The 15,820-nt window shown below is 37.1% G+C and overlaps 1 non-coding gene and 1 pseudogene across 1 annotated transcript; one reads left to right on the forward strand and one right to left on the reverse strand.

The window, feature by feature from the left end:
- The first annotated feature begins 8,171 nt into the window (after positions 1–8,171).
- On the forward strand, positions 8,172–8,376 carry LOC123825867 (annotated as a pseudogene).
- Positions 8,377–13,994: 5,618 nt separating this feature from the next.
- Positions 13,995–14,099, reverse strand: LOC123825870. Its single transcript, XR_006786967.1, has one exon. It is a non-coding gene; the product is annotated as a U6 spliceosomal RNA (small nuclear RNA).
- Between the last annotated feature and the right edge of the window lie 1,721 nt (positions 14,100–15,820).

The raw sequence follows: 15,820 nt of genomic DNA on the forward strand, positions 1-15,820 counted from the left end.
GGAAGAGTGCACGCCCGAGCCTGTGCGAACAAGGGCGGCCTGGCCGTGCTCCCACAACCCAGGAAAACTGTGCTTTGTGGAAGACCCAGAGCCCACACCCATAAACCCGTAAACCCGGGGGGAGTGTGCACTCCTCAGGAGCCCTGGAGCCCACAACTGTGAACATGGGGGAAGCGTGCTTAGGAAGGCCTGGATCCCACACCCAGGGTTCTGCAGAGAGGCACCAGACTGGCTCTGGGGAGAGTGTGCGACTCAGTGCTGAACAGGAAGGGAGAAAAGTGAAACCAATCACCTCTCAGCCTGCTGCAGACAACAAGACCAGAAAAAATGATTTGGCCAGTTTGAAACCAACAAGAGATTTTTGTTTGTTTTTTTGTTTGATTTTGTTTTGTTTTTAAAATAATTTTTATTTTTTAATTTTTATTATTTTTATATCTCTCAATTCCTTTTGCTTCTTTTTCCTTCTTTCTAGTTTTATTCCTTCTTTCTTTCTTTCCAATTTTAGCTCTTCTTCCTTCCTTCTTCTGTTTTTATCTTTTTTTCCTTTTTCTTTTTAAATACCCAGAAGTGAGACCAAAAACCCCCCAAAAAACAGGAACTGTGAAAAGACCAGAGTTGGATCCAAAGACAGAGCATTCAAACAGCTAAGACAGAGAGGCAAATTTCACTTTGCTATTACAGAGAACTTGCAAGTTATTGCATATTTGTATTATTATTTTTTGTTATTCTTACATCTTTTATTTTAATAGTATTTTTGTATTTCTCTTCTTTCTGTATAGTCTTCTTTGCTTGGCTGGTTATATTGTATCATTTGACAGGTTCCCCCTGTTATCTCATTCATAGTGAATTGCTAATTTACTGTCCTTCACTTCATTTGTGTTCCATTAGTACACTACTCAAGGTTCTATACTCCCTATTCTTGTTATCTAGATCTCATAAATTCTATCATATGATTGTTGCTCTACTATTATTGTAAATAATAGCTATTCAATACAATTGTAAATACTATGCAACACACCGCCCCCCCCCCAGATCTTAGCCTACTTCATGGTTTACTGAAATCTATTATTGTAGTGGTTAACTCTATTCTCTCACACACTACACATATTTACTATCCTTTATCCCCACCTTACCTCAGAATCTGACCTCCCACAACCTCACTGTTTTCTAGATCCAACTCACAATCCTTCCCTCCCCAACAAGAGTCTTGTCTTCTTTCCATTATTTCTGAAAGTGGCTAGTTGGGAGGAATATCAGAGTTAACACTATACATAGACAAAGGATCTCCTATTTCTTTTCTACTGGCTGCTACTGTAAATATCATAGAATACTTTCTTGCTGTCTTAAACCATTTTGCCTTACCCCTCCAACTGATCACAAAAAAAGAGTAGGGGGAAGCTGTGAACACCAGGATACATGAAGGAGACTGCATCACTGAATCTCACAGGTATTCTACCACAGTAGTTCACACCATAAACCTAGGGAGCCAGAACAAATCAATTTAAGCAGAGGCTAACAAGAAGAATCTCACGAACAATGGGAAGACAAAGAAGCAATCCCCAAATGAAGGGAAAGAAGGAAGCCTTAGAACAAGTGCAAAGTGAAATAAAGGCAACTCAACTATCAGATATTGAGATCAAAGTAATGATTATCAGGAAGCTTCATAAGCTCACAATGAGCTATCAGAAACTACAGAGAAGCTACAATGATCTCACTGCAAACTATATCAACATGAAAAGGGAAATAGAAACTGGCAACAAGGACCAAGAGGAAATGAAGAATACAATTTATGAACTGAAGAACACAGTAGAAGGAATGAAAAGCAGGATTGATGAAGCAGAAGATCGGATAAACAAATTGGAGGACAAAGTAGAAAAAAAACACCCAGAAAGAGCAAGAAAAGGAAAAGAGGTTCAGAAATAATGAAGAGGGATTAAGAGACACTCAAGATAATATGAAATGTAATAATACCCATATAATAGGGATACCAGAAGGAGAAGAAGAAGAGTAAGGGATAGAAAACCTATTTGAAAGAGCAATGATGGAAAAATTCCCTAATTTGATGAGAGAAAAAGGCACACAAATCCAGGAAACGCAGAGAGTCCCAATCAAGAGGTACCCAAAAAGGCCCTCCTCAAGACACATCATAATTAAAATGGCAAAATTTCAAGACAAAGAGACAATCTTTAAGGCAGCAAGGGAGAAACAGAAAGTAACATACAAGGAAGCCCCAATAAGGCTAACAGCTGACTTCTCAATGGAAACGCTCCAAGCCAGAAGAGAATGGCAAGAAATATTCCTAGTAATGAGAACCAGAGGTCTGCAACCAAAGCTACTTTATCCAGCAAGGCTCTCAATCAAGATAGAAGGCCAAATAAGGAGTTTCCCAGACAAAAGAAGTCTGAAAGAATACACCTCCACCAAATAAGCTGTTCAAGAGATGCTAAAGGGCCTGCTTTAAGGAAAAGAAAAAAAGAGAGAGAGAGAGAAAGGAACACAGGTATGAAAATGGCAATGAATAAGTACCTATCTTATAACCTTATAACCTTATATGTAAATGGATATGTCAATAATAACCTTAAATGTAAATGGATTAAATGCTCTAAACAAAAGACATAGAATAGCTGAATGGATAAGAAAACATGACCCACACATATGCTGCCTACAAGACACCCACCTCAGCCAAAAGATATACACAGACTGAAAGTGAATGGCTGGAAACAAATTTTCCAAGCAAATGGACAGGGAAAAAAAGCCGGGGTAGCAATACTCATATCAGACAAAATAGACTTCCAAAAAAGGGCCATAAAGAGAGGCCCAGAAGGTCACTTCATAATACTCAAGGGAAGAATCCACCAAGGAGACATAAACATTATAAATATATATGCACCCAGCACAGGAACACCAAATACATGAAGAAAATCTTAGAGGACTTCAAGAAAGATATTGACAGCAACACCATTATAGTAGGGGATTTTAACACCCCACTGTCTAAAATAGACAGATCTTCCAAACAAAATATCAACAAAGATATTGTGGCATTGAACAATGCCCTAGATGAAATGGACTTAACTGATATATATAGAGCCCTCCAACCCAAAGAAGCTAAATACACATTCTTTTCAAATGCGTATGGAACATTTCCAAAGATAGACCGCATGACAGGACACAAAACAAGCCTCAACAAATTCAAGAAAATTGAAACCATACCAAGCATCTTCTTGGATCACAAGAGAATGAAACTAGAGACCAAACCCAAGGGAAAAAAATCAAAACACTCAAAATCATGGAGATTGAATAGCATGCTATTAAACAATGAATGGGTCAAGAATGAAATTAGCAACAAAATGAAAAAGTTTCTGGAAACAAATGAAAATGAACTCACAACAACCCAAAACTTATGGGACACAGCAGACTCAGTCCTGAGAGGGAAGTTCATAGCAATACAGGCCTATGTAAAAAAGATAGAAACATTTCAAACAAAAAAACTAACCCTACGCCTACAAGATCTTGAGGAACAACAACAAAGACAACCCAGATCAAGTAGAAGGAAGGAAATAACTAAAATCAGAGCAGAATTAAATGACATAGAAACTAAAACCACTATTCTAAGGATCAATGAATCCAAGAGCTGTTTTTTTAAAGATAAACAAAATTGACAAGCCTTTAAGCAGGCTCATCAAGAAAAAAAAAGAGAAGACCCAAATAAACACAATCAGAAATGAAAGAGGAAAGATTACAACTGATACCACAGAAATACAAAGGCTTTGTAAGACATTACTATGAAGAACTGAATGCCAAGAAATTTGAAAACCTAGGTGAAATGGTTGTCACTTAGGTGAAAATTTGTCACCTAGGTGGCAAATTTCTGAAAAAAAAAAAAAACATAATCTTCCAAAACTCAATGAAGAAGAAGCAGAAAGCCTGAACAGACCAATAACAGCAGATGAAATTGAAGCAGTAATCAAAACACTCCTGACACACAAAAGCCCTGGACTGAATGGTTTCACAGGAGAATTCTATAAAGCATTTACGGAAGAGCTAACCCTTATCCTTCACAGACTATTCCAAAAAATGCAAAATGATGGAAGTCTCTCAAACTCTTTTTATGAAACCAGCATCATCCTAACCCCAAAACCAGATAAAGACATAACAAAGAAAAAAAAACTTCAGGCCAATATCATTGATGAACATAGCTGCTAAAGTCCTTAACAAAATATTGACAAACCGCATTCAAAAATACATTAAAAAGATCATACACCCAGACCAAGTGGGATTAATCCCAAGGATGTTAGGATGGTATAATATTCACAAATCAATAAACATAATACACCACATAAACAAAAGCAAAGACACAAAACACACAATCATATCAATAGATGTGAAAAAAGCATTTGATAAGGTACTGTACCCATTTATGATGAAAACACTCAGCAAAGTGGGAATAGAGGGAGCATTCCTCAACATAATAAAGGCCATACAGGACAGACCCACAGCCAACATCATACTCAATGGGCAAAAACTACAATCTTTTCCACTAAGATCAAGAACAAGAATAGGCTGTCCACTTTCACCACTTCTATTCAATATAGTATTGGAAGTTTTAGCCACAGTGATCAGACAAGAAAAGGAAATAAAAGGCATCCAAAGCGGAAAGGAGGAAACAAAACTGTCACTGTTTGCAGATGACATGATAGTGTAGGTAGAAAATCCTATAGACTCAGTGAAAAAACTGCTTGACCTAATAAATGAATTTGGCAAAACAGCAGGATACAAAGTCTGTATTCAGAAATCAAAGGCATTTTTGTATACCAACAATGAAACAGCAGAAGCAGAAATGAAGGAAAAAACTCATTCGATATAGCAAAAAGAAAAATAAAAAGCCTAGGAATAAACCTAATCAAAGAGGTAAAAGACCTCTATTCAGAAAACTACAGAACATTGAAGAAAGAAATCAAAGAAGACACAAATAAATGGAAATATATACCATGTTCATGGATTGGAAGAATTAACATCATCAAAATGTCCATACTACCCAAAGCAATTTACAGATTCAATGCAATACTTGTTAAAGTACCAATGGCATATTTCAGACATAAAACAAACACTTCAAAAATTCATATGGAACCATCAACAACCCCAAATAGCTGCTTCAATTTTGAGAAAAAAGAACACAGTAGGAGGGATCACAATACCTGATACCAAACTGTATTACAAGACCACTGTAATCTAAACAGCCTGGTACTGGCATAAAAACAGGCACATGGACCAATGCAACAGAACAGAGATCCCAGAAATAAACCCAAGTCTCTACAGCCAATTAATATTTGACAAAAGAGGGAGCAACATAAAATGGAATAAAAATAGCCTCTTCAACAACTGGTGTTGAGAGAGCTGGACAGCTACATGCAAAAAAAAATGAAACTCGAGCACCAACTTACACCATACACAAAAATAAATTAAAGGTGGATAAAAGACTTAAATATAAACCATGATACCATTAAAGCCCTAGAGGAGAACATAGGCAGGAAAATCTCATATATTTCACGCAGCAACATTTTTACTGGTATGTCCCCTAGAGCAAGGGACATAAAGGAAAGAATAAACAAATGGGATCTCATTAAAATAAAAGGCTTCTGCACAGCTAAAGAAAATAGAATTAAAATAAAAAGAGAACCAACTGTATGGGAAAACATATTTGCCAATGATACCTCAGACAAGGGTTTAATCTCTAAAATATATAAAGAACTTACATGACTCCACTCTAAGAAGACAAGCAACTCAATTAAAAAATGGGCAAAGAACTTGAACAGACACTTCTCTGAGGAGGACATTCAGAGGATCCAGAGACACTTGAAAAGATGCTTAATATCACTAGCTATCAGAGAGATGCAAATTAAAACCACAATGAGATACCACTTCACACCAGTCAGAATGGCTATCATAAGCAAAGCAATAAACAACAAGTGTTCGAGAGGTTGTGGAGAAAAGGGGACCCTAGTGCACTGAGGATTGGTGGGATTGCAGACTGGTACAACCACTATGAAAAACAATATGGAATTTTCTCAGCAAACTAAAAATGGATCTGCCTTTTGACCCAGCAATTCCACTGCTGGGATTATATCCTAAGAATGCTGAAACACCAATCCAAAAGAACCTATGCACCCCAATGTTCATAGCAGAACACTTTACAATAGCCAAGTGCTAGAAGCAACCTAGGTGCCCATCAGTAAATGAATGGTTCAAAAAACTATGGTACATTTACACAATGGAATTCTATGCAGCAGAAAGAAAGAAGGAGCTCCTACTCTTTGCAACAGCATGGATGGAACTGGAAAGCATTACGCTAAGTGAAATAAGCCAGGCAGTAAAAGACAAATACCATATGATCTCACCTTTAACACGAACCTAAACAACAAAACAAACAAACAAGCAAAATATAACCAAAGACACTGAAATAGAGAACAGGCTGACAATGACCAGAGGGGAGAGGGGAGGGAATTTCAAGGGAAAGGGGGAAGGGTATACAGGAACAAATATAAAGGACACATGGACAAAAACTTGGGGGGTGGAAATGGGAGGGAGGTGGGGAGGGATCGGTGGGTGGGCTGGGATGGGAGTAAAGGACAGAAAAATGCACTTGAACAAAGATTAAAATAAAATTAATATAAAGATATTTACAATAAATTCCTAAAAAGAATAAAATAAATATACTAGGGGATAGAACCTATAAGGAAAGTGTTGAGGATGTTGACAAGTGATGGGCTAATGGATCAGTGTCTGTGTGGTAGTTGGAAGGCAGGTGATAGCACAGTTGGGGTTAATGGTGGAGGAAGAGGGCACTGCTCAAATGAGTATGAGAAAAAGAGAGATGGTGGTGGCAGTGACAGGGAAGAATACAGTCATGTGTGAATGTCCCAGTGCCAGAAAGCAGAAAGGAGTCATTTGCTAAGGGTGAAAGAAATTAGGGTAAAAGTACAAGTTACTGAGCAATAAAAAAGAAAGTGGAGACAAATAGAATGCCTTCATTTTGGTGATGGATGGAAGAGAAAATGTAGAGATAAGTCAACAAACAATTATTGCAGTCACAAGGACAGGAAAGAAGGAACTCTTACAGGAGAGAGTGATCATATTGCCCCAGGCTATAGGGAGGCTGAGGCAATAGGAAAGAGTTGTTGGATTTGGCAATTTCCTGAGTGGTCATCAGTGATTTTAGAGAGAGAAGTTTCTGTTGGGTGAATATAATAGAAGCTGTCTACCCAAAAGATAAAGAAGTAAGTGGATAGGGGAAAGACAGAGAACAGTAAGCAGATGAGCCATGGGGGCAGGTGATAGCTACAAGATACCTAATCACATCAGTTTAATGGAGAAAGAGCCCCACGATGTTTTCAGGAATACCAAGTTGTATTACCTGAAAGTGTATTACCAAGTGGTATTAGAAATGCACACTTTGAGATTTGCGCCTGAATTGAAAACCCATCAGCTATTTGGTTGTAGTATATGAAATTGACTGGATTTGACCATTTTTAACATACAAATGTGTAATTTTCATGTGACTCAATCCAATATTCAAAAATATCAGGGGTTAGACTTACTACTGACTAGAAGTCAGATTCCCAGGTCCTCTGTGTCAGTTATGAGTTAATCCTAAATGTACACAGAATTATCTGAGGCATAAACCAACAAAAATAGTGTGGTTCATGGGACACATGGGTGGAGGATAATGAAAATTGACAAATTATTAATTTCATTTTTAGTGTGTGCTCATAATGCATGCTCTATGTAAAGGATATTTTTCTACAATATAGTATTAGAAATAAGCAGCTTTCTTTTTTGTTACATTTTCAAGAATATCATGAAAATAAAAATATTTTAATCCCTCAGTCTTCACTTTAAGTATTTCTCAGTGAAACAGCTGTGGTAGAATGAAACTATGAGTGGTGATTTATCTGCTAGAGACATTGTTGAGTGAAAGCAACTGTAATGAATTTGATTATTTTGGACCTTACTCCTTACTTCCAAAGTTTTTCCTGAAACTTAATTGCCCCAAGGCTGATGGAGAAGGGCATGTAAAATGCAATTAACAGATGAAACATATTTGTTGTGATCTGACATTAAACAGAGATGATGGAGTGTGACATTAAAAAGTGGTATTAGAAATGCACACTTTGAGATTTGCTCAGTGGCAGTATAGTAGCCAATGAGGTTTATCTGAGGCGCAACTATTGCTAATAGAAATGCATACTTTGCATTTTATTTTAATTATATCAATTTCAGATTCTGGAGCACTGTAGTTTCATACACACTTAACTAAATTATGTCAGTTCCAATACTTTTAGGTCAAATAAATTTTTGGAGGAACTTTCAGAAACAGGTAAGACTATGCTTTGTTTTTCTGACAACTGAACCAGAATAGGCCCTTGAAGTGTCTTTTACCTGTAAAGCTCTGTGGTTGTGACAAGGAGTGATTTGAATGGAATTCAAAGCTCCTAAGGAAAATGATATCATTCCAAGTATACTTTGAGCTCACAGGAGGGAAAGTGGCCTGTATTAATTCCACCACTCTCCAGCCCCCATCAGTAGTTTCAGAATGATGTGCTTTTTTTCTGAAGATGTAAAAAAACAAATGAAAAAGAACAGAGAAACTAATAAAAATCTTTTTCAGAATTAAACTTTTTTAAAAAAAGTTTAAAGCTCTAATTATATTCATTGCATAGATAAGAAACTAAAGCTTTAAGATATGAATGCTTAGGCTGTGTGTACTACTGGATATTCAGTTGTTGTCCAAGTTCACCTATAACACATCAGGCACTTAATTCCTATTCTACATGTGTCTTCTCATGGATTATATGAATATGCAGGAATGCTATATTCTCTTTCCTTGTCCCTGTTTTTATTAATAGTAATGACCTTTTTGCCTGTCTAGTGCATAGCTTATCCTGTTCTCTGTTTTACTTTTTTCCTACAGGTATTCCATAATAAATGTTCAAGTCCAAGTCATTGAAGTGGTCTGAAGTCCTCATGTGAGGGGAGGGACATTAGTTATACTGCAGTACCAAATAAGGCTTGGGGACATATTGTTTAGTTAAGCTTCTGAAGAAAGTATCAGGGACCACAGAGAATACCAGATTCAGGCATCTTGAGATAAACTAGTTATTTGTTGCAGCCTATGACTATGTTTATGAAACATTTTAATATGGAGTAAAAACCTTGAGAACAAAATAAAAATCTCATATTGGTTTGGTTTATTTATTTTGTTAGTAAATCAGTTGGTAATGCTTTTTTAAAAATATATTTTATTAGTTATTCTATTATAATTGTCCCATTTTCCCCCTTTATTCCCCTTTGCCTTGCATCCCCCACCCCCCCACATTCACCCCCACCCCCTTAGGTCATGTTCATGGGTTGTACATATAAATTCTTTGGCTTCTACATTTCTTATACTATTCTTAACCTCCCCCTGTTTGTTTTCTACCTACCACTTATGCTTCTTATTCCTTGTACCTTTTTCCCCATTCCCACCCCTCCCCATCCCCTTCTCCCTTTCCACTGATAACCCTCTATGTGATCTCCATTTCTATGATTCTGTTCCTGTTCTAGTGTTTGCTTAGTTTGCTTTTGTTTTTGCTTAGGTTCAGTTGTTGATAGGTGTGAGTTTGTTGTCACTTTACTGCTCATATTTTTTATCTTCTTTTTCTTAGATAAATCCCTTTAACATTTCATATAAGGGCTTGCTTGGTGATGATGAACTCCTTTAACTTGACCTTATCTGAAAAGCACTTTATCTGCCCTTCCATTCTAAATGATAGTTTTGCTGAATAGAGTATTCTTGGATGTAGGTCCTTGCCTTTCATGACTTTGAATACTTTTTCCCAGCCCTTCTTGCCTGTAAGATTTCTTTTGAGGAATCAACTAATAGCCTTCTGGGAACTCCTTTGTAGGTAACTCTCCTTTTCTCTTGCTGCTTTTAAGATTCTTTCCTTCTCTTTAATCTTGGGTAATGTAATTATGATGTGCCTTGGTGTGTTTCTTTAGGTCCAACTTCTTTGAGACTCCCTGAGCTTCCTTGACTTCCTAGAAATTTATTTCCTTTACCAGATTAGGGAATTTCTCCTTCATTATTTATTCCAATAAGTTTTCAATTTCTTGCTCTTCCTGTTCTCCTTCTGGCAGCCCTATGATTCAAATGTTGAAACATTTAAAGTTGTCCTGGAGGCTCCTAACCCCTCCTCATTTTTTTTTTAAATTCTTGTTTCTTCATTCTGTTCTAGTTGAATGTTTCTTTCTTCCTTCTGCTCCAAACCATTGATTTGAGTCCTGGTTTCCCTCCCATCACTATTGGTTCCCTGTACATTTTCCTTTACTTCATTTTGGATAGCCTTCACTTTTTCCTCTATTTTGTGACCATATTCAACCATTTCTGTGAGCATCCTGATTACCAGTGTTTTGAACTCTGCCTCTGATAGGTTGGCTATCTCTTCGTCACTTAGTTGTTTTTTTCCTGGAGCTTTGATCTGTTCTTTCATTTGGGCCATAGTTTTCTATCTCTATGCACTTGTTGCATACTAAAGGGTGGAGCCTTAGTTATTCTCCAGGGCAGAGCAAGCCAGGTCACTGTGTTGTGGCACTATATGTAGGAGAGGGGTCAGAGAGGAAACAATGGTCCTTGCTGGGCTCTCAGATGGCTTTCAGTCACTTCCCCTGCTACCCACAAGCAAACTGGACCCTTCTGGTGCTCATCCCTAGGTATGTGGGTTTGTGTACATTCTAGGACTCTGTGAGTCTCTCTAACAAACTCTCCTGTGAGGCTGGGAGTTTCTCCTGCTGCCATAACCCCCACAGGTTTTTTTCAGTCAGAGGTTTTGAGGCTTTATTTCTTGCACTGGAACCCTGGGTTGCGCAGTCTGTCTTGCTTCCCAGTAGTTCCTCCTGGGTTATCTGCGCAAAAAGTTGGGACTGCCCAGTCTGCCAGCTGCCACCTTGCCTGGTCCACCAGCCACTGCCTTACCAGCCCAGGTTGTCCACCCACCACCTTGCTTTGCGTCCTCTCCACCCCACTGATAACCCTTCAGATATTTATTTCTTAGTTACATGTCACCCTCGCAGTCATTGGTGTAACCTTCTAAAGGGGAAGATCAACAGCTATCATGTGGTCCCCTCAAAATCCACCTCCTTCATTGCTGAACTCAACCAATGCTACTGGCATTCAGCTGATGTGTTAAAACTGACAAAGTTAAAACTTCTTTAAGTTAGAGATCCCCTAACTAATTAAAGTAATTTAAGAGTACTTTTATAAACTAGGGTTAGTAATAGGTGTAGAATTTTACTGAACCATTTATTATGTCTTTCCTGAAACAGTTCAGATATTTTACAATTCTTTCACTAACCTTTGTATTTTTTTTTAAATAAGCATTCCTAATTAAAGCTTAACCCTAGCTAGAGAAGAATGCAGAAATCCTATGTGTACTGCTTGGTGAATATCACAACATGAACCCTCCATGGAATTATCTTTCAGACAGAAAATTTTGCCAGCACTCAGAAGCCTTCTCATTCCCTTCCCAATGGTTCCTCCATCTCGCCTTCCCAAAAGATACTATTGTCTTGGCTTCTAACAGCATAGATTAGTTACACTTATTTTTGAATTTCTTATAAGTAGAATATCTAGGTTTCTAATCAGTGTGTGAATCCTTTGGCTCAACATTATGTTGGCAAAATTCATCCAAGTGATTATAAATAGCCATGGTTCTTTGACTTTCATTGCCAGATGCTATCCTGTAGTATGAATGTATCACACTGGAAGTTCAGTCTACTGTGGAACAGTGAGCAGTGCTATCTGTATTGAGAGATACTATAAATAACATGGCCATGAACATTTTTGTACCGGTCCCTTGGGGTAAATGTTCAACTTTTGTAGATAATTTCAAACAGATTTCCAAAGTGGTTGTACTAATTCACCGTCTTAGTAGCCAAGAATGAGGGTTCATACACAACATTTTAGTTCAAATATTTGATGATTGTTCATGAGGTTGGGAGCTCAGAGGAAGAAGCATCACCTCTATCCTCATAGAGCATAAGGATTTTATATATTCCACCCATGAGGACTTGGCTGTCTTCTTGAGCTCTTGTTATTGTGATTTACTCCCTAGATGCAAGTGTTAGCACTCTAACTGGAAGCATTTTCTGGAGTTTTCTGTGAACTGAAACAATTCAATAATGCATGGCAGGGTACCTGTGTGGCAATCTCACATGTAACTACATTAAAATAATCTTAGCATTGTTGATTCATTCATTTGAAAAGAGCATATTGAAGTAAGCCATTCAGAAGGCAAAGCTACTTTAAGCTTTGACACTATGCTGTGGTCACAGCAAAAACAAACACTAAAATCTTCCTAATATATCTAGTGCTTATCTTAGTATCTAAACATACCAGAGCTTCTGCAGTACACACCTTAGAAGGCTGCATTGATTGAACTGAAAATAGGTGTCTAGAACTTCTGACTATTTCTTTTAAGTAAGTCAAAGCCTTTTATAAAAGTGCCTTATAAATACTAGTTATCCTATCCCAGAAAATCTTGTAAATTCTACCTACATTATGCTTCTTTAAGAGACCTGTGAGAGATGATCATTTACCTTAGATAACCCTGGGTGTCAGGGACAATTCCAGATACAAGTTTGCAAAATGAAAGAGGTTGATTATTTTAAGTTTTCTTTGAAAGGCTCAGTGAGAGTGTGGAGATGGTGTGAACAAGAAAAGAGAATAACATTCCTGAATTTATCTGTAAGTAATATATATAATTTTTCTTCTTGCTGATGTTAAGGAGAAACTCATCCAGCAAGTTAAACTTGTAGCCTTCAAAGAGATCCTCCCTGCCTTGCCTCATACACCTCAAGGAGGAAAAGCAGGAAAGTGATGTCATCACTGAATAATTCATGGAAGATTAATAGAGGCTTAATCTCCATTGTATTGCCAGTACCCAAGGTTTCTTTGTCCACCACATCCATTCTCAACCTTGATTGTCTTTATTTTTTAACTACATGAATGGTCACTCATTTTTAATAGGACATCAATATTTTTAATTACCTTTCTTCAGCCCACAGAGTCATGTGAAAAATGGTGCTGTCATCTTAAAGTGTCTGATGATGGTTAAAAAAAAAAGAACCAGTGACATAAAAGTGAGGTTTTCATGTTTGAATCTAGTAAAGCTGTCTTCTTGCCACTTGCTTTTAATGGCATCAGTTGACTTAATTAATTTATGGATTGACATTTGGCATGGACCCTGGCAATTTTTTTCAAGAAATGGTAGGAATCCCTGGTACGTGGGGAGAGGAAAGCCCTCCTGCACATTGGCACAGATTTAAGTTAATCTGCATTTAACTAGAAGGTTTAAAGAATGGGACTTCTTGTTGTGCAAGTAGAAAGCAGTCTCCACCCTACCCTCATTTCTACACAGGTTGGAAAACCTCCATCTGGGAAGGATGGTGATATCTCAACCTTTTCTCTGCTTCCAGGAGGCTACCTCTGGAGGTTCCAGGGTAGGGGAGAGATGAAAAGACAGGGTAGAGCTGGTGGGGGGGGGCGATGGGCTGGGAAGGGGGTTAAGGGCAGAAAACTGTGCTTGAACAACAATTAAAGTAAAAAAATAATAATAAAAGAAAAGACAATGTAGAAAAAGTCTTATTTGACTGTAATGGTTTGACTTGAAACTTATTTACATTTGAATAATTAATGAAATATAATCGAAATTTATTTTGTACTTAGTGGATATTTAAAATTTTTGTTGTTGTTGTTGTTTGTCACGAGGTATTACTGTGGATTCTTTGAAGAACCCCACCTCCACTTACTAGAATTTCTCAGTTCCCTTACTGGGGGAAATTTTCCATCTCTCTGCTGGGCAGAAGGGGAGGGGCTACAATAATAAAAGTTATATTACAAAATTTGCCTAAGAGTTTGAGTCTGAAAACAGACAGTGTCACATCTTTTCACTTTCTTTCTTTTAAATATGGAATGCTTCACGAATTTGCGTTTCATCCTTGTGCAGGGGCCATGCTAATCTTCTCTGTATTGTTCCAATTTCACTATATGTCCTGCTGAAGCAAGTATATGTTTTCACTTTCACCCATTATATTTCGTCTTTAAATTAGAAGACAAATAATTAAATTGACACTATTAAGATTTTTTTGTTTGTTTTGTTATTTTTGTAAATACAGCTTTCTTTTTAGGTTATTAAAGAAATTCTCTGTGAAATTAATATAAGATATGTCTGGAAAAAGTCAAGCCATTGTTAATGTAATCAGAACAGTTTGTGCAACATTGATATAAACTGGCAGTCAAGGAGAGTGGACTGGAATGTGCATGCGTGAACAATGATGACTTCACTGTACTAGTCAGGGGGAGTGGTAGACATCATTGAGTGAGCATGTGTATTGTGTGGCCATCACATTAAAATGACTGAGCAAGTAGAGCAATAAAAAAATATGCATCAAATTTTGCATTAAGTTTGAACATTCCTACACAGAAACTATTTGGATGATTTGGAAGGTAACAGCTATAGAGAACTGGTGACTGACATCTTCACAATGACAATGTGCCTGCTCATGCATCACATCTCCTGAAGAGTTTTTGGTAAAATATCAAATCACCCAGGTGACTCAGGCCCCCTACAGCCCAGATATCATGTCCTGTTACTTCTGGCTTTTCTGAAAACTAAAACACCTTTGAAAGGGAAGAGATTTCATACCATCGACAAGATTCAGGAAAATATAATGGGGTAGCTGATGGCGATAAGGATAACTATGTGAGGTCCCAAGGTGCCTACTTTGAAGGAGACTGAAGCATCATTATCCTATGTACAATGTTTCTTATATCTTATATCTTCAATAAATATCTCTCTTTTTCATATTACATGGATGGCTATGTTCTAGACAGATCTCGTGTGAACATTCTTGAAATTTTGATTTACCCTGTTATTCTCATCTGCAAGATGAGAAAACACAAGTCTAAGTTTTAACAATTATTTTGTAGCAGAATGAAGTCAAGAACAAGGAAGAGTCTTCCACACCCTAGGACATTGTTCTGTCAACTATACCAGTGTGCCTTGAGAGTGGAGACTTAATAAAATGGTTGTTTTATAGGTGGTACTATTGATTGTTTTGTTTTGTTTTGTTTTGTTTTTTGAGATTGGCCTACCTTATCTTAAAACATTGAAGCATAGGGGTATGATAGAGATGATACTGCTCTAATTCCATTCTTAAATAATCTTTTTAAGATAATCTTTTTCAATTCAAGTGAAGACAAAGAGGAATTGAGGCCACAAAAATTATTACTTCTTTTTTAAAAGTTTCTCTAAGGAACCTAAAAGGCACTGTTGCAGTTTAAATGATGAGCAAATTTGTATTTGTACTTATATTATACATACTATTAGTATGATACAATCATCACAGTGGATGCCTAAAACTGCAGATAGTACCAAACCCTATATACACTATGTTTTTTCTTATACACACATACCTATGATAAAACTCAATTTATAAAATAGGCACAGTAAGAGATTAACAACAATACCTAATAAGAAAAATAAAACAATTATGACAGTATCAAAGTTATAAGAATGTGGTCTCTCTCAAAATGTGGTCTTACTGCTCTTGTGATATGATAATATCTTACTGTTCTCATCTTGTGAGATGATAAAAATACCTTAATAAGTCAACAACTTTCACCCTTTACAGTGGTGTATCTGAATTACCAGCATCACTACTCTTGTGCCTTAAGGTCATTAAGTAAAAGGCTGGTTGGTGACTTGAATGCAAGCACTTCGATACC

Source organism: Phyllostomus hastatus, unplaced genomic scaffold, assembly GCF_019186645.2.
Source record: "Phyllostomus hastatus isolate PE091 unplaced genomic scaffold, TTU_PhHast_1.1 phas_contig_65, whole genome shotgun sequence".
Classification (NCBI taxonomy): Eukaryota; Metazoa; Chordata; class Mammalia; order Chiroptera; family Phyllostomidae; genus Phyllostomus; species Phyllostomus hastatus.